This window comes from Rhineura floridana, chromosome 6, assembly GCF_030035675.1.
Source record: "Rhineura floridana isolate rRhiFlo1 chromosome 6, rRhiFlo1.hap2, whole genome shotgun sequence".
Classification (NCBI taxonomy): domain Eukaryota; kingdom Metazoa; phylum Chordata; class Lepidosauria; order Squamata; family Rhineuridae; genus Rhineura; species Rhineura floridana.
The window spans coordinates 10,341,611-10,368,789 of NC_084485.1; the positions used below are offsets into that span (position 1 = coordinate 10,341,611).

Here is a 27,179-nt window from a genome sequence, read left to right on the forward strand (position 1 = left end):
AGTAGCCTCTTGTGCAGAGTATAGGTTGCGCATCAGGACAATCAGATGCTGTGGCACCCCCATTTCTTTTAAAGCATTCCTTAGTTTTTCATGATCTACACAGTCAAAGGCTTTGCTGTAATCTATAAAGCACAGGGTGATTTCCTTCTGAAATTCCTTGCTCCATTCCATTATCCAACGTATGTTTGCGATATGATCTCTGGTGCCTCTTCCCTTTCTAAATCCAGCTTGGACGTCTGGCATTTTTCACTCCATATATGGTAAGTGCCTTTGTTGTAGAATCTTGAGCATTACTTTACTTGCATGGGATATTAAGGCAATTGTTCGATAATTACTGCATTCCCTGGGATCCCCTTTCTTTGCATTTGGGATATATATTGCACACTTCCAGTCTGTGGGCCATTGTTTAGTTTTCCATATTTCTTGACAGATTTTAGTCAAACTTTGGACAGATTCCATCTCAGTAGCTTGTAGCAACTCTATTGGTATGCCATCTGTTCCTGGTGATTTGTTTTTTCCAAGTATTTTAAGAGCAGCTTTTACCTCACATTCTAAAAATTTCTGGTTCTTCATCATATCATTCCTCCACGAATAAATCTGTCATTCTTGCATCTCTTTTATAGAGTTCTTCATTGTATTGCTTCCAGCTTCCTTTTATTTCATCTCAGTCAGTCAGTGTGTTCCCCTGTTGATTAATTAACATCCCTACTCTTGGTTTAAATTTCCCTTTCATTTCTCTAATCTTTTGGAACAGGGCTCTTGTTCTACCCTTTTTGTTGTCCTCTTCTATTTCTATACATTAACTATTGTAATAGTTCTCTTTGTCCCTATGTACTAGTCGCTGTATTGTTGCATTTAGGGTTCTGATCATGTTTCTATCTCCTTTTGCTTTTGCTTTCCTTCCCTCTTTAAGAGTTTCTTCAGTCATCCATTGAGGTCTTTCTCTCTTCTTAACTAGAGGTATTGTCTTTTTGCATTTGATAATGTCTCTGACTTCAGTCCATAGTTCTTCTGGTTCTCTGTCTACTAAATTTAAAGCCTCAAATCTGTTCCTTATTTGGTCTTTATATTCTTCTGGGATGTTATTTAAATTGTATTTTGGCATTATGATTGCTTTCTTGTTCTTCTTTAGCTTTACTCTGATTTTCGACACGACCAGTTCATGATCTGTACCGCAGTCTGCTCCTGGTCTTGTTTTTGCAGAAAATATGGAACTTCATCTTCTGTTGCTAATTATATAATTGATTCCTATACTGACCATTTGGTGATGTCCACGTGTACAGTCTTTTCTGTTGCTCAAAAAATGTGTTTGCAAGAAACAAATTATTGGCTCAACAGAATTCAATAAGTCTTTCTCCTGCTTCATTTCTGTCTCCTAAGCCCCATTTCCCCACCAGTTCTTCTCTGTTCCCTACTTTTGCATTCCAGTCCCCCATGGTTATCATCATATCTTGTTTTGGTATGTGATCAATTTCCTCCTGTACTCGTGCCTGCACCTGTGGATGTCTGAGCCCCATCTACAAGATCCTGGCCTCCTCCCAGAAAGATTAAGTGAAATGGTCCCCTCCCCATGACTTCCTCTGCATGCAAATCAAGTACAGAATTTGGAGAGCCCATTTGCACACAGCTCTAATTTAAATACAAAGAAGACACTGCAGGTGAACCACAATGAAAGGAGAGGAAGATAATTCATTATCTGCCGCCCGCCTGGCTGTTGCTAGGAAGCCAGCCAAATCTCTAGTTCTGTTTGGAAGTGATATTACGAGGCTATGCAATGCCAGCAACATACCACTGAAGAAATAGGCACTGCATGAATAAAAAGACACACCATTGGCCTCTGGAGATCGGCTAAGGCAGAACACAGGATGCCTCGTGCAGTTGGAATAGCTTTATTTATTCCGCTTGTTTTGATCATTGTATAAATTGTTTACTGTAGGATTATCTTGTTGTAACCTGCCCTGGGACATAAAGGAAGGCAAGAAATATTAGATATAAGCACAGGCACAGTCCAAACGTCCACTCACCCCCACTGGTGGGGCTTGGTGGAGTGGCAAAGCCACCGAGGCACTGATAGCCCAGCTGCTAATGGTCGCTGGAACAGAACGGGTTTTTTTTTTTTAGCAAGATTGGGTCCAATCCCTGCCCCAGGTTGATGCAGTGATCTGGTGTGGATCAGGTCCAGTGCTGCTGTGCAATGGCATTGAGGCCAGTGCAGGATCCAGCAGATCCTGGACTGACCAGGCCCTGTCTTGTCCCTGCTCCCTTCCCACCCTCAGAACACTGTTTCAGGCCTTTCTCGTGGTGAGGATCCCACCACTGGGCCTCCCACCTGCATGCTCAGTGGCCAGTGAGAGTCCAGTTCAGCTGTGAGTGCTGAGGAGAGGGATGCCTCTGCTCAATCCAGCCTCCCCAGCCTTGCATAAGCAGGGTTTGGACTGCTGCCTAAGTAAGTAAAGCAGTATATTTCAAATTGTAGGAATTTTTATGGAAGCTGAAAAGGACTTCAGTCAGGACTGGTATTCAGTGTGATTTGGGGTTTGTTCCTATTATACTTTTATACAAAAACTCCCTTGGCTGTGGCAGCCAAAGAGAATGAGATGCCACTCGTGCAATTTGTACTTGATGAATTGCTTTTTAAAATAAAATTGCAGGTGCAGACTCCCTGATCAAGACTGGGACCCTGCATGGAAGTGGGCTGGGGGCTTTATCCCACTGTGGTCCGGTTCTAACTGACCTCTCCCTCGGCAATTTACTTTTTAATATGCCATTCATGTAAATGGTCCTACATCTGGCTTGCCTCTGAGGCACCGAGCAAAATCTTTTCAGATCCTTTCTGAGCATGCTGACAATGCAAGAGGGGGATGTGCCAGGCACGGATAAAACTATACACGGGGTAGAGAAAGCGGACAGAGAGAGATTTTCTCCTTGCCTCCTAACGCTAGAACTTGTGGACGTCCAACAAAGCTGAACATTGGAAGATTCAGGACAGAGAAAAGAAAGTACTTCTCCATGCATAGTTAAACTATGGAATTTGCTCCCACAACAGGCAGTGGTGGGCACCAACTTGGATGGCTTTAAAAGAGGATTAGACAAGTTCATGAAGGGAAAGGCTATCAAGGGCTACTAGGCTACAATGGCTATGCTCCACCACTGCCAGACGTGATATGCTTCTGAATACTAGTTGCTGGGAATTCCAGGGGGAGAGTGCCCTTGCGCTCAGATCCTGTTTGCAGGCTTCCCACGGGCATCTTTTTGGTTACTGTGAGAACAGGATGCAGGATCAGGTGGGCCTTTGGCCTGTCCCAGCAGGCTCTTCTTACGTTCTCACGTTCTCATTTCCCATGTATCACTTGCAGTACAGCTAAGGAGTTACATCGTGGCTTGAATGCCATTTTCTCATTAATCAAACCCGAGATTATGCATTGCTTTATTGATATCCTCCAGTCACTTCAGTGCTTTTGTTTTATAACCTTCCCCCTTCTTAAGAGGATATTCCAAGCCCAGACTAGATGGGCTTTTGGCTCAGTCCAGCAGGACTCCTCCTCCTCCTGTTGTTACTACTACGATGACTACTACTGCTACTACTACTGCTACTACTACTACTACTAAATTTATTGCTTGCCCTTCACCAGTATGCCCCATGGCGGGTAACATCAATATAAAACACATTATTTAAAATGGTTTAAAACAAATTGCGTTCGCAACTGGAATGCAACTTCTGTTCTTATGCACACAAACAAATGCCTGTGCACGAGTACCTGTCTAGAGGCCTGGAGAAATGCCTTCTCTCACACAAAGCTGCCCTTCTACACTAAATGAGGGATCCTACTGCTAGAGGGACCCTGGAGAAATCCAGTGCTCTGCTGGTACAAACTGGCAGTGTGGAAGCAAGAGGCGCGGTCCCAGTTCAAGGGGATGTTCCAGCTGGGGAAAACACTCAAGGAGGGTGGAGAGCAGGGGCAGCTAGGAGTGTGGGCAGGGCACATGGTCTAAGGAGAGTCCTGAGGGCCAAATAGAGAGGGCTATTGGGCCACATTTGGCCCCCGGGATTGAGGTCCCTAACCCCTGTACTACGCCAGACTGATGCTATACTCACACTGAACGGTCTGCTGCTAGGAAAAGTGGTGGCCCCACAAAGAATGCCAATGAAGATTCTCCTACCTCTCACACAGCCAGGCTCCATCTGCACCATACATATAAAGCGGTAATATACCAGTTTAAATTGACATGGCTTCCCCCCCCCCCAAAAAAATCCTGGGAACTGTTGCTTGTTAAAAGTGCTGGGAGTTGTTTTGGAGGCCCTTATTCCCCTTAAGAACATAAGAAGAGCCTGCTGGATCAGGCCAGTGGCCCATCTAGTCCAGCATCCTGTTCTCACAGTGGCCAACCAGGTGCCTGGGGGAAGCTCGCAAGCAGGACCTGAGTGCAAGAACACTCTCCCCTCCTGAGGCTTCCGGCAACTGGTTTTCAGAAGCATGCTGCCTCTGACTAGGGTGGCAGAGCACAGCCATCACGGCTAGTAGCCATTGATAGCCCTGTCCTCCATGAATTTGTCTAATCTTCTTTTAAAGCCATCCAAGCTGGTGGCCATTACTGCATCTTGTGGGAGCAAATTCCATAGTTTAACTATGCGCTGAGTAAAGAAGTACTTCCTTTTGTCTGTCCTGAATCTTCCAACATTCAGCTTCTTTGAATGTCCACGAGTTCTAGTATTATGAGAGAGGGAGAAGAACTTTTCTCTATCCACTTTCTCAATGCCATGCATAATTTTATACACTTCTATCATGTCTCCTCTGACCCGCCTTTCCTCTAAACTAAAAAGCCCCAAATGCTGCAACCTTTCCTCGTAAGAGAGTCGCTCCATCCCCCTGATCATTCTGGTTGCCCTCTTCTGAACCTTTTCCAACTCTATAATATCCTTTTTGAGATGAGGCGACCAGAACTGTACACAGTATTCCAAATGCGGCCGCACCATAGATGTATACAAAGGCATTATGATATCGGCTGTTTTATTTTCAATACCTTTCCTAATTATCGTTAGCATGGAATTTGCCTTTTTCACAGCTGCCGCACACTGGGTCGACATTTTCATCGTGCTGTCCACTACAACCCCGAGGTCTCTCTCCTGGTCGGTCACCGCCAGTGCAGACCCCATGAGCGTATATGTGAAATTCAGATTTTTTGCTCCAATATGCATAATTTTACACTTGTTTATATTGAATTGCATTTGCCATTTTTCCGCCCATTCACTCAGTTTGGAGAGGTCTTTTTGGAGCTCTTCGCAATCCCTTTTTGTTTTAACAACCCTGAACAATTTAGTGTCATCAGCAAACTTGGCCACTTCACTGCTCACTCCTAATTCTAGGTCATTAATGAACAAGTTGAAAAGTACAGGTCCCAATACCGATCCTTGAGGGACTCCACTTTCTACAGCCCTCCATTGGGAGAACTGTCCGTTTATTCCTACTCTCTGCTTTCTGCTTCTTAACCAATTCCTTATCCACAAGAGGACCTCTCCTCTTATTCCATGACTGCTAAGCTTCCTCAGAAGCCTTTGGTGAGGTACCTTGTCAAACGTATTCTGGTTGCTGTCTTCTGAACGAGCTTGGAAAGCTACAATTCCCAGAATTCCTTGGGAAGAGGGATTGATTGTTAAACCAGATTCAGGACAGACAAAAGAAAAGACTTCTTCACGCAGTGCATGGTTAAACTGTGGAATTTGCTCCTGCAAGAGTGATGGCCACCAACTTGGATGGGTTTAAAAGAAGATTAGGCAAATTCATGGCGGGTAAGGCTATCGGTGGCTACTAGCCACGATGTTTGTGGTCTGTCACCACAGTCAGAGGCAGGAAGCTTCTGAAAACCAGTTGCTGGTAGCCACAGGAGGGGAGAGTGCTGTTGCACTCAGGTCCTGCTTCCCATGGGCATCTGGTTGACCACTGTGAGAACAGGATGCTGGACCAGATGGGCCACTGGCCTGATCCAGCAGGCTGTTCCTATATTCTTACGTTCTCTCTGGAAATGGTAGCTCTGTGAGGAGAATGGGGGTCGTCCTAACAACTCTCAGGACCCTTAACAAACTGCCGTTCCCAGGATTCTTTGGGAGAGGCCGTGACTGTTTGAAGTGGTGTGATACTACTTTAAATGTCTAGTGCAGATTGGACGTCATTTGCACATAAGAGCCTAGGAACAAATAATTAGTGATGGTTTCTCAGAAGGAATGCATCCAAGTAATGGCAAATTATTTCATTCCTTTGTGTCTCTGCTACTCAAGACTGATATAGCACCTCTTACCTTTGATGTATTTCTGTTTTTCTTTTCTTTAAAAAAATGAATTATGAATCAGCAGAAGGGGAGGATGATGAAAAGAATTCCTGGTAGGCTTTTAATCTCAATGTCGCCTATGAATAACTGTCAGTTTTAGAAGCAGCACCAGGCCCAAGATATCTGAAGCTGAAGCAGATTTTAAAAATAAAAACCCTGTAAGTTGCCTGAGCGCAGGAATGGGCTAGAAGTTCAGTCCCAAGAAGATGAAGGCATTGTGGCTGAATGGTCTCGTGGCCTAGGAAGAGGAGGGATTCTATCTGTTTGGGATGGGATTGCCACCCCTTTGAAACATTACGCTCATTGCGTGAGAGTAGTCCTGGATTGGGCTCTTTCACTTGACACATGTGTCCTTAGTGTTGTGGAGTGCTTTCCCCCCACAGCTGTGGCTGCAGCATCTCCTAGACAGGGAGAGGCTGGGAACAGGGCCAGTCCCAGGCATGCCGGGCCCTTGGGCATCAGCTTGCCCTGGGCTCTGGTGTGTGAGCACATGCACACACACGTCCACCCCCCGCACACCCACCCACCTACCTATCTCCTGTCTTTTAGCATTGCCATTAACCAATATGGCGGCTACGGTTTCCCTAATCAAGATGGTGGTGGAGACTTCATCCCCTTAGGGAAACCTCGGCCACCGTCTTCATTAAGGGCAATGCTAAAAGGCAGGAGACAGGTAGGTGGGGCGAGGTGAGGGAATGGCGGGCAGACGGAAGCTCCTGCCCTGCAATCCACGGCAGCAATCTTGCCACAGATTGTGGAAAGGGAGTGGAGAAGGGGCCCCTGTAGCCTCAGGGGCCCTCAGCCAGGGCCCCACTGGCCACCCTTTAGAACCGGCCCTGGCTGGCAGCAGTGATCTATGTACTCAGGTAAAAAATCATAATGCATTGTATGCAGGTCTGTCCTTGAAGATGCTTGAAATGAAGCTGTGATTAGTTCAAAATGCAGCACTCAGGATTTTAAGTGGGATGGCTGTCTGGGAACCTACCTTGTCAGTTTTAAGAGATCTATGCTAGGAGTGTGCATCAACCACAAGATTCAGTTCAGACCCCAATTTAGGACCTCGTAAAACAGCTCAGTTTGGCTTGGACCAATTTTGAGGCTGCCCAATTTGGCTTGGGGAGTCTGAGCCCATTGTGTACCCCCACCCCCAGCCCCATTCACTATTGGGAAACTAAAAACAGCTATGAACCCCTTTTTTGACAGAAGTGGATGAAATTTGCAGGCATAGCAGTCTCTCCATAGTGGACAAAGCCTGTCAAATTAAGGCAAATAGGTCCAGGGAATTATGATAATGTGATTCCCCGCAAGAACGTTTTTATTTTTGGAAATAATTGGATAAGATTTGCAGGCAAGGTTGCCCCTTCTGAGGGCAAATCTCAACTGGAACCATACGCCATTACATTTGTGCCTGCTCAGGAGGATTCTATGACCAGCTTGGCTGGGTGGAGTCACTCCAGGGCCTGAAGGTACTTTACTGAGAAGGCTACCAGTGGCAGTTCAATGGTTTACCACATGGGGATCTGCACACAGATCTAGCAGTTTCTAACAGTGACCCCCCCCCACACACACACTTTGGAATAATTTATTCAGAGAGACCCATGAGTTCACCCCGTTCATTAGTTTTTGTTCCAAAACATTTTCACCAGTTACCATTAAGGAAAAGGGGGGGACATGTTGGTTTAGTAGTTTAAACTATAGGCCAGGATGGGTAACCTGTGGCCTTCCAGATGTTCCTAGACTACAACTCCCATCATCCCTGACCATTGGCCGTTCTGGCTGGGGCTGATGGGAGCTGAAGTGGTTGCTGTCTGGAGGGCCACAGGTTCCTCATCCCTGCTACAGGCCACAACCCAACAAATGTTAGTTTTGCTTTAAGTTCTCTTGAAAGCCGTGGAATAAATTGCACTGAGTGTAAGCCACCCACATCCCAGCTAGTATCTGAACTAGAAGCATCGCATCCTAGGAAACAGCTTTATATTGAATCAGACAGTTGGCCCATCTATATCAGTATTGTCTACACTGACTGGCACTGGCTGTCCAGGGTTTTCCAGCCCTACCTGGAGACACCAGGGGTTGAACCTGGGACCTTCTGCATGCAAAGCAGATGCTCTACTACTGGGCTATGGTCCTTCCGCAAGAAAATGATTCTATTAAAAAATGTACTGCCTTCAAGTCAATCCCAACTTATGGCGACCCTATGAATAGGGATTTCATGAGGCTGAGAGGCAGTGACTGGCCCAAGGTCACTCAGTGCGCTTCATGGCTATGTGGGGATTCAAACCCAGGTCTCCCAGGTCATAGTCCAGCACCTTAACCACTACACCACACTGTCCCTCTTAAATAATTCTATTAGCTAACAAATACAAGTTGCGAAGTCAATGTGAATTTTTATGATTGGGTCCCGTTGGCCTCCTGCTGCTCCCCTTTTTCAAAGCTTCTCCTTCCAACTTCTTATTGCACTTTTGCAGCATTTCTCAGCTCCTCACCAACGGTGAAGTTGGATGTGTGAGTGGGTGTTTGTGTGCATGTATGTGTGTATTCTCTCCCCCTCCCCTGCGTATTCAAAATGATTACAAAAATTACTGTCGTGCAAGAGTTTATATCTCAGTGGTTAGCACTTCAGAGAACTTCAGTTTCTCTTAAACTGTTCTCGGAAATGACACTCCAAGTCCCACCCACCTTCTTGAACTTGGGGTGCCCTCTGCGGGAAGCCAATCGAGCCCAGCTTAAAAGTGAGCGCCACCGTCTGCCTTGTTAGCCTGAGACGAGTTCGTGACTCCAGATTATGTGGGAGTGTGCTTTATTCTTGTCGTTTCTTACCTTAAAGAGGGGCCACAGCACATTGAAGTCAACACATTAAAACCAGCTCTAAAATACTGCTGGAATAAAATTTATAAAACAGCACATTGGAATATTTGAAGTGTAAAATCCTAAGGCAGGCAGGATCTCAGGTACTGGAAGTAAAGTTTAATTTTCTTGAATGGGGTGGAGAACCTCAGTCCTGAGAGCCAAATGCGGCCCTCCTAGCCTCTTTATTTGGACCCCAAGACTCTCCCCAGGCGACACTCCCTGTCACAGGCAGCAGCCTCCTTGAGTGCTTTTGCCTGGCTGGAATGTGTTGTGTAACTGTGATAGTGCCTCTTGCTTGCCCGGAAGAGGGATGGAGAAATGTGTGTTGTATGTTTGTATATAGAAATCTCTGACTTTTGCATGGCAGAAATGTAAACTTCTGTACAAAGGGAAGAGTCACGTCCATAGCTCTGCTCACTTGTTTATGTGGTCACTGCTATCTTACCCACACGATAAAGGTGCAGGTACGCAGTCTGGAGATGCTTCTGGATCCAGCTCAGTCACTGGAGGCCCAGGTAGTCTCAGTGGCTAGAAAAGCCTTTGATCAGCAGCGCCTGGTAAGACAACTATGACAGTTCCTGGACCAGGAGAACCTAGCCACAATAGTTCAAGCGCTGGTGACTTCAAGACTGGATTACTGTGATGCACTCTATGTGGGGCTTCCCTTGTACTTGACCCAGACACTGCAGTTAGTGCAGAATGCTGCAGCCAGATTGCTGACAGGAGTAAGGCCTCATCGGCATATAACACCTCTGTTTGGGGATCTGCACTGCTTGTCGATTTGCTATCAGGCCAATTTCAAAATGTTACTACTGGTATATAAAGCCCTTAACAGCTTGGGACCAGTTTATTTGCGGGACCCCCTCACCCCATATGTGCCCACTCGAGCACTTCGATTTGCAGAACAGGCACTGTTACAGGAGCTGCATAATCCTCATCCTGCAACTGTAAGAAATAGTTCTTTTAGTGTGGCAGCCTCTATACTTTGGAACTCCCTGCCTATTGATGTCAGGCAGGCCCTTTTCGCTGTTTACTTTTTGGTGCCTGCTTAAAACTTTTTTGTTTAGGCAAGCCTATCCAGATATTTAGCTGTTGATGTGCTTTAATCTTTTTGGTCTGTTGCTATTTTAATTGTTTTTTAAACATTTTAATTACTTGTTTTTAACTGTTTTATCGATAATTTTCTGTAGCCCAGTTAGAGGGTCTTTTTTACAATCAAGTGGTATATAAATTCTGTTAAATAAATAAACAAACAAATAAATGAAATAAAACAGCTCTGAGGCTTAAAACGTTTCCCCACCCCTCTGTCACTGTTAGATTTTAAGGCACTTGGAGGCTCATATAAGGGCGGAAGCAAGGGTCAAAGCAAAGGGATTTCTATGGATACACTGAGGTAAGGGAAATTCACATTTCTTGAAACAGTATGCAAACTAGGGATTTGCTAGAATTCTGTCCAATTAGGATTTGGTACCAAATGTTCCATTAATTTGCTTATTCTCTATTGTTGCAGTTCAGATTCTCGGCAGCTATTTTAAAAAAATTGATATTTTTTAAAAGAAACTGCCTCTAAAATATCAATTTTAAGAATGATAATTCTATCTATATTTCATGTATTGATATTTCCTTTCAAAACATTATTTCCTTTAAAAATTTGCTATTTCCTTTAATAATTATTGGTACGTATCAATATTTTTGTGAGGAAAAAAGATCAGTAGAAACAGCAGCTAGCGGACAAAGAACAAACTCAAATAAATCCTGGCCTGTTAGTTCGACAGAATACTTTCTAACCAGCACCTGCTAATGGATCCCATCCCTAATGTAAACCGAATCGCCACTATCCTTTGAAATTTGCACTTCTTCAAGTTTTGCAGTAGAGTTCTCCAGTGAAAAAATGTGTTCAAAATTTGTTTATTCAAGGGAAGTGTGCAAAATGCACATATTTTTGAAAATTACATACAAAAACATATTATATAGGTCTTTGTACTTTATTAAAAGTTGCAGGGCCCTATGGCCAACGCAAGAATAAAACAAATTAAACAAATACAACAAAGTTACCAATAGTTTTAAAACAGTTTCTATATCATAACTGGTGCAAATTTACAGGCCGTCTACTTCATTTGACTTTCAGAAACAAAATTAAGTCGTAATTTCCGAGCAGCAATCGCGAACAGAGATACTTTACGAGTCACCTCTGGATTGGAATCAGACATTAAAAAGATAGTTTTCTCATCATCTGTGCCCAACGTGTGAGTGTCTAACCATTCCTTAAGGAATCTAATTCTAGGATTCTTATAAATTGGACAGTAGAGGAGAATATGTGGGAGATCCTCCTCCATATGCATTTGGCAGATGCATTATATAGGGGAAATTGCTTGCAAAAATATGTATGTTGCAGGAAATGCACACTAAAATGCTGACAATTTTTCATGAGGACATAAAAAAAGAGAATCACAAACTGATACAGAAATGTGGAAAAGTGGCACTTAGGATCTTAACAGTAAGAAAGTGAAAGGGACAAATCTATCCGACACTAGGCTGCTGAGCCCCAGTGCAGCCAAATTCACCACCCATTGGCTTGGACACAGCGAGTTTCCTCTGGCTATTTGCTTTCTTTATCCTTTCCCTTTCTTTGGAGCTCAGAAAGCTGTGGCAGTGAAATGGATCAATTAAGATAAATGCGATGCAATTCAGAGGGATTTGTGAGTCTGTCATTATGGTAATTGGGACTGCATTGCCTCCTCCATGTGCTGAAGTAGGAAGGGAAGATTTGACCTTTTTTCCTCTTAAGATCCTTTACTTGGTGGGAAAAGTTGGACAATCTCCTCCTGGGGCGACAAATATATTAAAACCAATGAAATGATGACATTCAGGGAATCTGAGATTAGGGAAGGGCAAGAAATTCGAGTCCATCTGCATTTAAAGGTGAATCTACTTCACACACAGCCATCTTTTGAAATGTGTACTTCTCTGAATTTTGCAATGCAGTTTTCTAGACAAGTAATCTGTATAAAATGCATATATTAAAGTGTGCATAAAATGTACATATTTGTGAAAATTGCCACCCTGGGCTCCTACTGGGAGGGGCGGAATATAAATTTAATTAACAACAACAACATACAAAAAGGATTATGTTAGGGAAAATACGCTTTGCAAAAATGTGTATTTTTATTTACTTATTTAATTTATATCCGACCATTCCTCCAAGGAGCTCAAAGTGGTGCACATGGTTCTCCCTTCCCCCATTTTATCCCCAGAACAACCCTGTGAGGTTGGTTAGGCTGAGAGACAGACTGTCCCAAGGTTATCCAGTGAGCTTCATGGCTGAGTGGGGGATTTGAACCCTAGCTAAAACTACATACAAAAATATGTATATTAGGAGACATTTGCCCTAAAATGCGGATGAATTTTCATGAGAACAATTCCTTCCCCCCACAAACTGATGTTGAAATGTGGAGAACTGAACTGAAGGCTGGAAAACTGACAAATGGAGACAAACAGATTTGCCCTGCCCTACCTGAAATCTAGTAATGAGAGAGAGATCTACTTGCTCCAAACCATGCATACACATATAAATCTGTGTCAAGTGTCTTATTTGTAAACAAAAAAGCCCCCAAATGCTTTAGCCCAGACTTTCACAACCCGGTGCACTTTAGATGTTTTGGACTACAACTCCCATCAACCCCAGAGATGTTGTTACGAAGGGACCTTGAACTTCCTCATGAGCAGAGCTCACTAGAAATGCAAGTTCCTCTATTAAGCAAGAGCAGTAGGATCTTTTGCTGGAGTTACCCGCACGTCACCCCCAGAGCATGTATAAATTTACCCTTAACCCAATGACACACACACTGAAAGTAAAATAAAGAGTGGTTTTATTAAGAGAAGAAACAAGGAAAAATATTGCAGTTTACAATTGCAGTTAACAATGAGCAGCTTTCTAACTATGATTCATTCATTCAGCAACACTGGATAGACTAAAGCAAAGAGACTGACCCTATGAACACTTTCACATTAAGCTCACCCACACAGAAAGAAAGAAAAAGGAAAGAAAAAGGCCCAGATAGTTGCATATACCTTTCCTGGAGAGTTGCTGCAAGACTAAGGCTGAGAGAGAGAGACTGTCGTATCTAGCCCAATGCGCAAAAGCTCCGCCCTTTGTAACCAGCGCCAGATTTGAAAGTTCTCACCCAAATCCATAGCTCTGAAGTTGTCCCAAAGATGCTAGCGTGCGTTGGTAAGAAAAGCAGCGGTTGGAGCCCTCCAGAAGAGGAACTCCTCTCCCCTTCTCACTCCCCATGTTTTATACCTAAACTAAACTGACCCCAAAGTAAACCCAAAGTAAATGTCTCCAGGAGGATGTGGACATGATAAATAAGAACAATGAAAGAATTCCCTGTCAGGGAATGTGTTGCTTTTCCAGAAACCATTCCCTGAGGGATTCCCAGATAACGACTGCAATCCTGTCTCCTCCAAAGACTTAGATGATCATAAACATTTCCTTTGTTTGAAAGGAGCGCCTATTCTTACTGGGTGACAAATCCAAAATTTCCATAGGAGTCAGGAAGTCTACACCTTCAGGGTTGCAAGATATGTACTCTTTTCACAGAGGGGCTGTCTCCCAGGAATCCTTGCTGTTGCCGGCTATCCAAACTCTGGTTCACTGAGATGAATCAAAGATTAAAAATTCCCAATATTTGATTCCTCATAACAATGTTGGTTGGGGCTGATGGGAGTTATAGTCCTGAACATCCAGAGGCTACCAGGTATGGTGTTTCACTCCCTTGATCATTTTGGTGGCCCATTTCTGACCTTTTCAAACTCAATAATATTCACAGGGTCAAATCAACCCATTACGGGCATGCATGAGTGAACAACAGAGGTGATAAAGAGCATTCAGGACTTAGAGGGAATATTTATGGCTGGGTGGCTACATAAATTTGATAAATTATGCAGTGAGTTTGTTAAGCTGAAGTATCTGTTAGTAAACAGATAGTAAAAGCATGCCCATATTTTCAACTGGATCTTCTCTCTCAATAGTTCTTCTCTGGCTTGGATTGCAGTTTGATCTGGAGAACTCTTCCCCTCCAACGCACTCATGCAATTGTCCACTTTTATGTCTCCTGCAACTCTGGCAGCAGGGAGAGAGGGGGGACTTACATTTCCCAAGGCCCCTGGTGTCTGGACACTGTTGTTGGGGAATAGCCATAGCTTAGTGGTAGAGCACATGCTTTGTATGCAGCAAGCCGCAGGTTCGATCCTGGCATCGCCAGGCAGGGCTGGAAAATACTCTTGTAGACTCTGCAATCTGTAGAGTAGACATTATTGAGCTAGATGGACCAATGGTCTGACTCTGTATAAGCCAGCTTCCTATGTTTCTAGGGACGAAGGCAGAGATCTTCCTCCTAGCCACCATCAGACAGCAGCCAGGGGCCTCATAGGTGTGGAAACTTATGGGGGAGACTGCGGGAAGGATTTTGATCCCATTACACTCCCAACAACATTGCTAGGAGCAGAACAGATTCCAAATTGGGCTCAGAATGAACCAAACTATTTCAATTTAGTAGGTTGTTTGGGGTTTTTTTTGGAGAGGAAAATAGTTTGATTTATCTCAACTCCAATTTGAAACGTAAATGAAGTGTGTGTTTGGGGGTGGGAAGAGAGAAAAGTCACCCAGTGCTACTCGAAATCCTATTCTTACTTACCTGGGAGAAAGCCTCCCTGAACTCCATGGGATTTACTTCTCAGTAGGCAGGGTAAGGTTGCACTGTAAAAGGCTTAAGTCCAAGTGTTTCAGCTTTACTAATTTGTGCATTTGGTTGTCCATGTCTGAGACACAGTCCTGCACTTCACAGCAGCCAATGCGACAAGTAGATCTTTGCTAGCATTCAATAACCTTAAGAAGGCGGAGGATGTTGTTGGGGGAATGGACATTCTGCTTCTTCGAAATTTAAGGGTCACTTAAAAGTTCAAACCCGAATCTACATCTCAAGGCATGCATCTCAGCCCTGTCCTGTAGAGTGTGAGCTGCAGAATGTAACTGTTGAAATATTGACATGGATGGCTCCACTGGATAATTAAAAGACAGCAAATTGCTGAAAAGCCAGTTAACCTCATGGCCATCAGATGTCAGTGCTCACACCTCTGGCCTGCTTTTCAAACAGCAGCACTGAGGCATTTTCCTTCACCCTTTCGTAATTCAATAATGGCTACAAGCTTCCTCTCTTCCCTGCAGAGGCAACTGAAAAACTGATACAGGCCAGATAGCAAAATAGTTTACCAGGAGAGCATGTGCCCTGCATGAGGAAGGTCCCAGGTTCAATCCCCGGCATCTCCAGGTAGGGCTGGGAGAGAAATCCTGGAGAGCTGCTGCCTCTCAGTGCAGACATTACTGAGCTAGATGGGCAGCTTCCTACGTGCCTACGTAACCCACAAACTGGTAGAAAAGATCCTCAAATGCAAAGATGTATCACTGGACACTAAAGTCAGGATCATTCAGACCATGGTATTCCCGATCTCTATGTATGGATGTGAAAGTTGGACAGTGAAAAAGGCAGATAAGAGAAAAATCAACTCATTTGAAATGTGGTGCTGGAGGAGAGCTTTGCGCATACCATGGACCACAAAAAAGACAAATAATTGGGTGTTAGAACAAATTAAATAGAACTATCACTAGAAGCTAAAATGATGAAACTGAGGTTATCATACTTTGGACACATCATGAGAAGACAGGATTCACTAGGAAAGACAATAATGCTGGGAAAAACAGAAGGGAGTAGAAAAAGAGGAAAACCAAACAAGAGATGGATTGATTCCATAAAGGAAGCCACAGACCTGAACTTACAAGATCTGAACAGGGTGGTTCATGACAGATGCTCTTGGAGGTCGCTGATTCATAGAGTCGCCATAAGTCGTAATCGACTTGAAGGCACATAACAACAACAATGGATCAGAGCATAGGAGCTCAGCTGTAGGGAACTCTGGGAGATAGCCCTCATGAGGATCCCAAACTTCAGGATGGCCAGAATTCAGGAAGATTATTCACTGACTATTGATGAGTTAGTGAATAACATGGAAAGTCCCAAATTGAATATTTACCTAAGGAATAATCTCTTTAACTGAGCTCAGGTTATTTATGGGCTGATTTAGAGTTCAGGTTAACATAATACACGCACAATGAGCAAGTTCTTCCCAGAAACAGGAATTTGCACTAATGCATGGCACAGGAGACAGGAGGGATAATCTTTAACCTGACCTAGGCAAGGCAAATATTCTGAAGGAAATCCTTTCATGTCCCTAGATCACTCACTTGTACTCCCTCTCAATTTACATGTAGTTTAATAGGATCCAAAATACGTTTAAGGTAAAAGTTTTGCCCAGGGCAAATCATTTCTCATGGTTCCAACAGTTTTCTGAACATTTCCAGAGCTTGGAAGATTACTTTTAAAAAGGAATAAATTACAATGACTGTTACATTGCCCCCAAAATGAATAAATTACCATTACAATTACAATGGTTCTGAAAGGAAATGATTACCGTTACTCAAAAGTAATCACTACAATTACAGTTAAGTTACTTTAAAAAAAACCCATAGAGTGCCTACAAGATGCTGGCCTTGGCTGCTGCACACCTAAGAAAGCAATTCCAATGTCTGGAAGCCAACGGGGGGCGGGTCAGAGGAGGACCCAGCAAAAAACTCCGCAGGATCCTTCTCCCACTCAGGAGCTGCAAGCCCAGCTGAACGCCACCTCTATCAGGAGGCACACCCATGAGCTGGCCGGGAAGTGCTGGCTCCAAAAAACAGGCCACAATCGGACATCATTAAAATTATATTACTGCGCCGGCCTTTTGGCTGGTGGAGTTTGTGGGGGGATCAGGACCCAGGGAGGGGCCTGAATGTGAGGAGGATTTCACATAAGTCCTCCCCCACCATGCCCCTGGAACGCCTTTTCTAGGGGGTTCCGCCAACTTCTGTCAGCCCTCCGTCTACTGGGTTGGCTGTCCTCGGCAGAGCTCCAACAGCGGCGGCAGCCTCCTGGCAGTGCTATGGCTTGGCCACAGTGGAGGGCTGCTGCTGGCAAAGGCTTGTGCAGCCCGGCACAGCCCGGAGCCTGCAAACACATCCCAGGCTCTGCGGTATCCAACTCACCCCAGCCCGGCAGAAAGGTGAGTTGGATTGTGACCTAAGTAACGTAAAAAACATTAAAAATAAACACACACACAGAGGTAGTAGAAGAATTCTTTTTATCCATAAGATAGCAGTGTTGCCCTCTCTGCTGGTAAGGGAGGTGTGGAGAGAGGCAGAGGTCACCACTCAGATCTTTGCATGCCAAACCAAGTGCACCCCCCCACTCAGCCAGCAAGCGTCATCTCTCTCACCCAACCACCTCCCAGACCTTGCCCTGCCACTAACTAAGGCACACCCTCCCAAGCAAACATTTTCCCCTGGGGTGCAAATAATTTTAAACACTGCAAATGCAGCAAAGTAGCCGAGGGAGGGCGGTGGAGGCTGCTTTGCGTGCCAAGTGCAACACACACACATAGACACGTCATTGTCCCTCACTTCCACTGCTGCCTCTTTCTCCTCCTTCAACCAGGTCCTTGCCCTCCGGCTTCTTTCTCCCTCCACTCCATTCTTCTCCACCACAGTCCATTTTTTTAAACAATTGTTTTCTCCACTCCATCCCTGTCTCGCTCGCCACCTCCTCCCTCGTCGCCTCCTACCCACCCACAGAGCACGAGCGAAGAGAGATGCTGCGCAGAAGCCCAGTTTGAGGCACATGATTTTCATCCACGAATCAGAGGAGCAGAAGACTTCCCCTGCTCTCCCCCTAGTAACGCCCAAAAGTAATGCTGGAAACATTACAGTTACTCCTCAAAACTTGCTTCTATTACAATCAAAATGTAAAGAAATTACCCACTTGTTCCTCAAAAAGTAATAAATTACAAGTAATTCGTTTTTGTAACTAATTACTTCCAAGCTCTAGAAATTTCATATCACTCTCTAGGAATACCAACTCATTGTCCTGGACCTCAGACCAAAGGAAGGGTGGGATCTTTTGTGTTTGGTTGCTGGTTTTTTCAGAGGGGAGAGCTTAACTGTCATCAGACAAGGAAATCTTGTTCCTGACTTTGTGTCTCAACAGTCTTGATCTGCTGCTGGGAGGAAGGGCGGGATATAAATCAAATAATAAATAAATAAACAAACAGTCTTCAGGAAAAGTATACCCCCCCAATCATTCTGTCTTTTCTTCATTTTCTGGTATGAATCTATGTGCTCGGCATCCTGGTTGTGAATAAGTGCAGGACATCTCTATAATCTCATAGCTCTAGTGTGTGATTGTATTAGCTAGGCGCTGGCCACATTTAACTGTAAATTGAATGCTATACTTGACTTTCCCTCTTTTTAATAAACCAACCTTTATTATAACTTGTGTGTGTGTTTTATTGGGATTTTAAGGGTTAGATCACATACATTATAGCAATCTGTGTGTTTTAACTGCAGCAAAATGGTCTGCTGTGCTCTTGGGGGTAACTTTAAGTCTCATGTGGGGTGGACATGTGAGTCCCTGCTATTAGAAATGTCAATACCGCTTTGGCTGAGAGTTGTTTGAACATTTCGACCTGAGAAATAACTTGCAGAGGAGAAGATAAATTGGCCAGATAGCTCTTAACCTTTCCACATATAGAAAACCAGCATGGGCTCCTTCCCTACAGGGAAAATTTCACAAAAACATGGTTCTTACATATTTCAAAAGGCTGAGTTGGATGAAGATTGTTCCTTTTCTAAAAAGAAAAAAAAGCCATCTTTGCCAGCAAAGATAACATCAGAGCAGGATGGGCACGGATGTTGCTTATTTCTTTTTTAAAATTAACATTTGATCGATATAAATAAATTGGCAGCAAAACACGTCAGGTTATTATTACAACACCGTAATTCCTATCTGCTTCTTGCTCTTAATTATGCAATCCTGAATAATGAGACATACTTTCAAGTAAATGTGTAGAGGACTGCAGCATTAAAGAACATCCAGATCCTCTTGTCTCATATGGGGCTGGTTCTGTTTCAGCATGAAATAAATACAATTGTATTTGGGCTGAGTGTGGGGATATGTGGTGCTGTCTCAGGTGAAAGCATGAAATAGATGGGGGTGAGACTGGAGTCTGAGCCCTTCTCAGGTGGGAGCTGGGAATTGGTGGCTGATGACTGAAATGAGCGTGTAGTTCCTCAGCCATTGACAATTGCTCTTCGTAAGGGTGGATAATCTTTGGTCTTCCAGAGGCTGCTGAACTGCAACTCCCATCATCCCTGACCTTTGGCCAGGCTGGCTGGGGCTGAATGGAGTTGTAGTCCAACAGCTTCTGGGGGTGGGGGCAAAGGCTGTCCATCCATGTCCTATGTGAATGAGTGTTGGGTACACAGTGTGAGGTTTCTGTTGGGGTTGGTGGAATACTAGATTAAGAGCACAAGAGCCTGCTGGATCCAGCCAATGGACCATCTAGTCCAGTATCCTGTACTGACAGTGGCCAACCAAATGCTTCTGGAAGCCCATAAGCAGGACCTGAGTGCAACAGCACTCTCCTCTACTGTGGTTTCTGGCAGCCTGTATACAGAAGCATACTGCCTCCGTCAGTGGAGGTAGAACATAGCTATCAGGATTAGTAGCCACTGATAGCCTTATTCTCTATTAATTTGTCTAATCCTCTTTAAAAGCCATCCAAATTGGTGGCCATCACTGCCTCTTGTTGGAGCAAATTCCCTAGTTTAAGTATGTGCTGCATGAAGAAATATTTTCTTTTGTCTGTCCCGAGTCTTCCAACATTCAGGAAGTCCCTGAGCTCTCATGAAAGGCCACAATCCTAACCCTATTTACCTGAAAATAAGGCCCACTGAATTCAAAGGGGCTTATTCCTGAGTAGACATTAGGATTGCAGCCTAAATTGGGTTTTCAGCCTCATAGTGTGAGGCTGCCAGTGTTGTTGTTGCCATTTATTAAATTTCTATCCCGCCCTTCCTCCCAGAAGGAGCCTTGTGTTGTTGTGCCGTCTGTTTGTATGTGTACCAGGGGACCATTGGGACTGGTAATTGTGGAGAGTGAGGGGGTGGATGGGTGGGTGTGGGTGAGTGCATGTAGGTGGAGCTGGTTGGGGTATGAGTGTGCTATAGCACAGTGGGAAGGAGAGCCTGGCTGGGAATCCAGAGTCTGTGAGTTCAAATCCCCGCTTGTGTCTCCTGGGTGTCAAAGGCCAGCTAAAGATCACCCCCACAGGGAGTGGCTCAGGGGTTACGTGCCCTGCCACCTGTGCAGCCGTGGGCAAGCTGCAGAGTCCCAAGGAGCCCAGTTGCCCCCCAGCTGGCAGTTGCGGACAAGGAAGGGGCTGGCTTGTACAGCTGTGGCAAGCTGAGCAGGCCCTGGCCAGCTGGGGAGGACTAGCCTCAGAGGGAGGCAATGGGAAACCCCTTCTGAATACCGCTTACCATGAAAACCCTACTCATAGGGTAGCCATAAGTCAGGATCGACTTGAAGGCAAGTCCAGTGGGTGTGGAATTTATGTGGGTGTTGAGTGAATGGAGGTGTATTGAGTGAGTGGAGTCCTATTTTGTGGATGTTGATGGCTGTTTTATCTATCTCATAGTTGGGAAGCTGCCTTATTCTGAGTCAGACCATTGCTCCATCTAGCTCAGTATTGTCTACACTGACTGGCAGCTGCTCTCCAGGGTTTCAGGCAGGGATGTCTCGCAGCCCTACCCAGAGATGCCGAGGATTGAACTTAGGACCTTCTTCATGTAAGGCAGATTCTCTACCACTGAGCTTCAGCCCTTCCCTGAAAAAAGTTCTATTTACTGTCTTTAATTTTTATTTTATACACTGTGTTTAATTTTGTTTGATTTCCTCTGTAAACAGGTTTGCCTATAACGGAAATGAATGCATACATACATACATACAGAAATAAAAGACCAGCTTCAAAAACGTCTTTGCGTCTTTTGGTTCCATTTCATAGTCTTCCGCAGTAAGTCATTTTGTATATTAAATGTCCTCTACCATGTTTCCTTTTCCATTCTTTTAATCGTGGGAGTTGAGCTTCTTCTTTCCATTAACCATGTATGAATATACATGGTTCACAGCTTTTTCCTTCATTTTTCATACCAAGAAAATAAATAAGGATGCAACCGCTGTTTTGGTGGACTGGATAATAATAGGGGCTATTTTTGTCTGACTCTTCAGAGCAGTAATTGCATCTTTATTTGTTTTCCTGATATGAAATATCTTGTGATCAGTCTTACAAAACTTAGCATTAACATCAACTTTAATGAGGACCCTTTTGTCTGGGGTCCACATTAAGAGTAGCACAAACATTCAAACAAAACAATGTGAACAGCATCATAAAATCAGCTTGAAAAACCACAAAAAATGCATTGCCGGTCATTAAGTGGCAAAAAAGAAGAAGAAATGGAAATGGACTGCCTTCAAGTCGATCCTGACTTATGGCTACCCTATGAATAGGATGTTCATGGTAAGTGCTATTCAGAGGGGGTTTACCATTGCCTCCCTCTGAGGCTAGTCCTCCCCAGCTGGCTTGGGCCTGCTCAGCTTGCCACAGGGTAGTATAGTGTTTGCTCTCCTGGGCCCGAGTCTCAGGTTCAAATTTCCAAGCAGCTCGTTTAATGGCCTCTGGCTAGAAGCCTGCAGTAATCTATTTTATTGGGCAGGAGTGGGGGATCTCTGCCTCTCCAGATGTTCCTGGATTACAACTCTCACCCTTGACCATTGGCCATGCTGGCTGGGGCTGATGGGAGTTGGGGCCCAACAACACCTGGAGGGCTACAGGTTCCCCACCCCTGTTATACAGTATAATGAGAGGAAAATGGCAACTCCCCCCCCTGTGGGCACCACCCTGAATTATCTGCAGGAAGTGAGTGATACAGTAATGAGCTCAAAGAGAGGTGGGAAACGTTTTTCAGTCCAAGGGCCATATTTCATTGTTGGCAGCTCTCCAGGGGTTGGATGCCAGTGCAAATTAGAAAGGTTCACCTTAAAACATGAATCGGACTTATTTCCCCCCCCCTCCATCTCTTGCACTCTCCTCAACTTCTCTTGGGAGAACAAGTGGGGTGCAACTGAGCACACATGTGTTAACAATAACGCCCCAATATTTTGAATATTGAAAGGCTAAGGCTCGCTCCCAGATCACAAGGATTCCAATAAACCTGGAGGCGCCGAAACAAGTATATAGTAAAATATGCCAAAGTTTATTAGTGCACTTATGAGTGGAGAAACAGCCAGACTGATTCTGATTCTGCTGGACGCAGCCAGCCTTTTTACTCACAGGAAAGTTACGTATAGAAAGTATGACATAAACACATGCCCATTTCCCCGAAATCAGCCCATTTACAAGAAATCCCATACGTGTGGTTTCGTTCTCCCCTCACGGAAGACCCCTGTCCAGTTTCCATTTTCCTTATATGGTGTTGTTTTTCTCCTTCAGGTTAGGGCGTTGGTGGGGGTGTAAGCGCCATTACTCTAACATAGGAATGCAATGCCTAAGTAAGTTAAACCTTGATCTTTGCTACATGAACCTCATCACACATTTTCCCTGACACTGCAGAATTCTCCACAAGGGCTGCTTCAAGGAATTTCTGTCAGGGTGATGTGGGCGCCTACAACTTATAACAAAATTAAAATCATTTTCCACAATTCCCCCCTCAGAAGCCTTTGAAAGTTTACTTTCATATGGCTTCTTCTCCTTGATGTACTTATTGATACATTATTTTCCCATAGGCCTGTATGGCCTTTTTTTCCCCCTCATGAATATTGGTATCACACACGGTAAAATAATACATCCTGCTGTGTTTAGGGCAGTGAAACCGTTAATTTCCTCTTGTGGAGAGCTTTGCTACACTAAATGCTTGAACCACCTTTTAGCTTAAATGGCTAACACAAAAAGGTTACTTCTGGGTTGTTTCACTGTCCTAAATGCTTTTTCCATTAATTTAGGCCAGAAAACTTCATATTTGTGCGAGTATATCTTCATGTATGCTTTTAATTGGCACTAAAAACAACTAAGGCTCTTTCTAACGAACAATGGGATTCACTGTAGGTGGGGAGTACACGCCAAGGAACAAGATAACATTTATGCAACAGCATTTAAACTCTGCCCTTGCTTTTCCTGCGCACAGAACCTCTAGAATGCATCACCAGCCATACCATCAGGTGGGGGCATGTGAAAGTGGGGGTGGGAGTTATAGCTCTTGGCTTTTGCACCTCCTAGATTCCGCTTGAACCAAAATGGGGTTAGCCAAGCTGTATCACTCCCCCCCATTTATAGCTGGAAGGCAGATATACACAGCCGTCCTTTCACAGATCTGCCCCCAGACTCCAATGCTGACTTCCAGGGTGTAACTGTGCCATATGAGATGGATACACATTACAAGGGTTTATTAGACAAAGATCAGAATTATTTAAAACATAAAAATCACCACAATGGGGTGCCTTATAAAGGTTAAAACTCCTTTGGCGTCCTTACCCCAGCCAAACAGAGAATTCAAAACCATCTATGTGCCTATATCTGTGAATGCTTATCTATAATGTAAGTGACTGTATGGCAATCATATATTATCTAGAGTGTAGCTTGCTCTCCCATTTGTTTAACTGCTTCTAATTGTTTCTGTGAGAAAGTAACTTCTGGAGATCAGCTAAGCCATAACCCAATGCAATGGGTTTGAGGATTTGAAACAAATCTGGATTAACTAATATTCTTTGGATGGTTCATACAGGGACTTTAAATAAAAATCACATCCTACTATTTCCTTAATACTACAAAGCATCCATTGATATATCTTAGCATAGGTTGTATATAACACTTATCAATAACAACATAACCAGAAAATGTTCTAAGGCACGCATACCCATCAGAATATACAATAGTTGAACTTGATTCATTTCTTAGCATGAAAGAGCAATAAGATACAGCAATCATTTTGAGAGAAAAACAATCTTGATGGGATTCCAAACTATACACTGATGAATCCCACATCTGAAATAGCCAGATTCTGTTAGAAATCACTCAGAAGGATTTGAAAAATAAAAACATCTAAAGAACAAAACAGCCATAACATATAAATTATGAAAGGAAACAATAACAACAACACATCCTTAAAGGACAATGCATAAATAATTACATTCAATGTTACAGTTATGCAAAGAAACTGGAACAATGAAAGAATCTTTATTCCCCCCCTCATTCTCATTGTAAGTTTTGGATCTTTAGTAGGCCATGCGTTATTGCAGCAATACAGGAAAATATCCGTGTCCTGGTCCTGGAGCAATTCAAAGATTTGGCTAAAAAATCTTAAAAATAAAAATCTTCTGTGATACACACTCAGAAAGAAAAACGTTCCTTGGGGAGAAAATGCTTCAGCACAGAAACGCAGCATTTAAAACAAGAGACAACAAAACACAATAAAAAGAAAAGAAACTTGGCTACTCCCTTTCCCTGGATTGCAGGACTACGTAGGAAAGGGTAGGAGATCATTACAGGATTACTTGGGTGCATGACAGCATTAATCATTAATATCCTCACCCATTCATAACTTTAAACTTAAACAAATCAAAGGACCCTGTTACTATAAGAGGTGAAAGATAAGAGAGATTACCTAGTGGATACAGCTGAGGCCATGTGAAAGAGCTCTGATTCAAAACCAGGAAGGAATCTCTTCGTCTCAATGTTTTGTCCCTGCTGTCCTTCCCTGCATTTCTTGAGAGCGTATTACATGTGTGTGTGAGTTCTGATATCCCTCAGCCCCCCTCCTCTTTCTTCAAGCCTCGGTTTAAAAAATACTTTTTCCTCTCTCCCCCTCCTGCCAAGGAGGGTATGAAAGTCTGGTGATATTGTGTGTGTGTGTGTGTCTCTAACTTACCCTGAAAACTAAGGCTCCTAACAAAGCAAAACTGTTTTAAGAAGTGAAAGTAAAGGGAAGAAAGTTCCCATTTAGCATTCCCACAAAAACCCTTCACATTAAACACTCAAAGAAACTTTCAAAATCATTAACGCAAAAGAAATTCGCCCGCCAAAGACAACAGCACGAGCATCCCATTTTCCCCTCCCTTTTTTTCCTTTTTTTTTTCTGCCGTGACTTGCTGCTGTTGAAGCGTTGCTGTTGAAAGAAGGAAGAAAGGGCATGAGATCTGAATGAGATCTGGATGGGGGCGTCCCCCTTTTGTGAAGAAGGTTTTCGTAAGCGCGTTTGCCGACCCTCAGGTTCACACACATACACAGAAAACAGACTGCAGCCTTGAAAACAAACCCAGTACAGGAACGAAAAGAAAAGAAACCCTGACATTCTAAAAAGAATCGCTTAGTTCAAATCCTATACTCTCTTAAAAAAAACTAGAACTACTAAAAGAACAGATGGGCAGCGCAGCCAATCCAAGCAGCTAAAAGAGGAAAAAATAAAATCAACCCGATTTAAAAGCGACAGTAATGGAAGGAAAGTTCCCTTGAAAACAAACCCACAGAAAAAACTACACACATACAACCTCACACTTGGGTACCCAACTCATACACATTTTATTTATGCAAAATCCTTCCTAATACCGTTCTTACGTTCTTACTTCCCGGGAAAACACAAGCCTTACACACCTGGGAGCCTGACAGCCGACTCCGTTCCTTAGGATTCCTATTCCGCCTACATCCTGTGCTCAAAACACCATCTTCCTTCTCTTTTCTTTCTATTTTTCCTTAACCTTGTGCCCAGTCCCCCTGACTCCCTTCTGCGTCGATGCATCCTTCCCCATGTTGCGGTAAGCCCTATTCCCTTCCTTACCGGGGAGATGTCTGAGACGAACACAGGTCAGTGACGTACGGCACACGCTTCCCTGCTCTCCCGGCTCAGCCCTTCGCGCGGTGGGACTATGTCCCGTCTCGTTCACGCACAGTCACGCACTCTCACACCGTTTCTTCAGCCCTAAGGCGACGCACCTCTCCGTATTTACCAGAACTGCTAACTTGTTTCGATTGCAAAGGGAGATATCATAGCAATACCTCCACGCTCCCAGTCGCTCTCACAGCCTCGGGGCGGGCTCAAAAGAAAGCCCGGAGTGCTCCCCCCCGAGCCCCTGTGGACCACGCTTGGAGCGCAGAGAGTCGCGAGATATCCTCCTGGCTTTGGCTCGCCAAATTGTTAACAATAACGCCCCAATATTTTGAATATTGAAAGGCTAAGGCTCGCTCCCAGATCACAAGGATTCCAATAAACCTGGAGGCGCCGAAACAAGTATATAGTAAAATATGCCAAAGTTTATTAGTGCACTTATAAGTGGAGAAACAGCCAGACTGATTCTGATTCTGCTGGACGCAGCCAGCCTTTTTACTCACAGGAAAGTTACGTATAGAAAGTATGACATAAACACATGCCCATTTCCCCGAAATCAGCCCATTTACAAGAAATCCCATACGTGTGGTTTCGTTCTCCCCTCACGGAAGACCCCTGTCCAGTTTCCATTTTCCTTATATGGTGTTGTTTTTCTCCTTCAGGTCAGGGCGTTGGTGGGGGTGTAAGCGCCATTACTCTAACATAGGAATGCAATGCCTAAGTAAGTTAAACCTTGATCTTTGCTACATGAACCTCATCACACATTTTCCCTGACACTGCAGAATTCTCCACAAGGGCTGCTTCAAGGAATTTCTGTCAGGGTGATGTGGGCGCCTACAACTTATAACAAAATTAAAATCATTTTCCACACATGTAACAGCTAGCAACTTTGGGGGAATTATTTGCAAGGCTAATCGTTATATAAGCTCTTGTTGTGGTTTGTGGCTCAGAGCCAGTCACCTGGAGGAACAGCAGCAGCTACTAGAGAGTTCTTGGCTGTACTCACAAGACTGCCACAGACATTTGCTGTGACTACAGCTAGAAATCCATGAATTTCAGCTGCTTCTCTTAAAGAAGTCAGAGCTTGACAGAAGGCCCGTTAAGAGGTCTCATCACTTAAATCTGCCACTTCATTATC

The 27,179-nt window shown here is 44.0% G+C and overlaps 1 protein-coding gene across 1 annotated transcript in view; it reads right to left on the reverse strand.

Moving 5' to 3' along the window:
- Nucleotides 1–24,911, reverse strand: part of LKAAEAR1 (LKAAEAR motif containing 1) — a 79,389-nt gene extending 54,478 nt beyond the window's left edge. Inside the window, exon 1 of the mRNA XM_061630237.1 lies at nucleotides 24,824–24,911. The gene's annotated coding sequence lies outside the window, so the exon portion shown is untranslated. The remainder of the gene's footprint in view (nucleotides 1–24,823) is intronic.
- Between the last annotated feature and the right edge of the window lie 2,268 nt (nucleotides 24,912–27,179).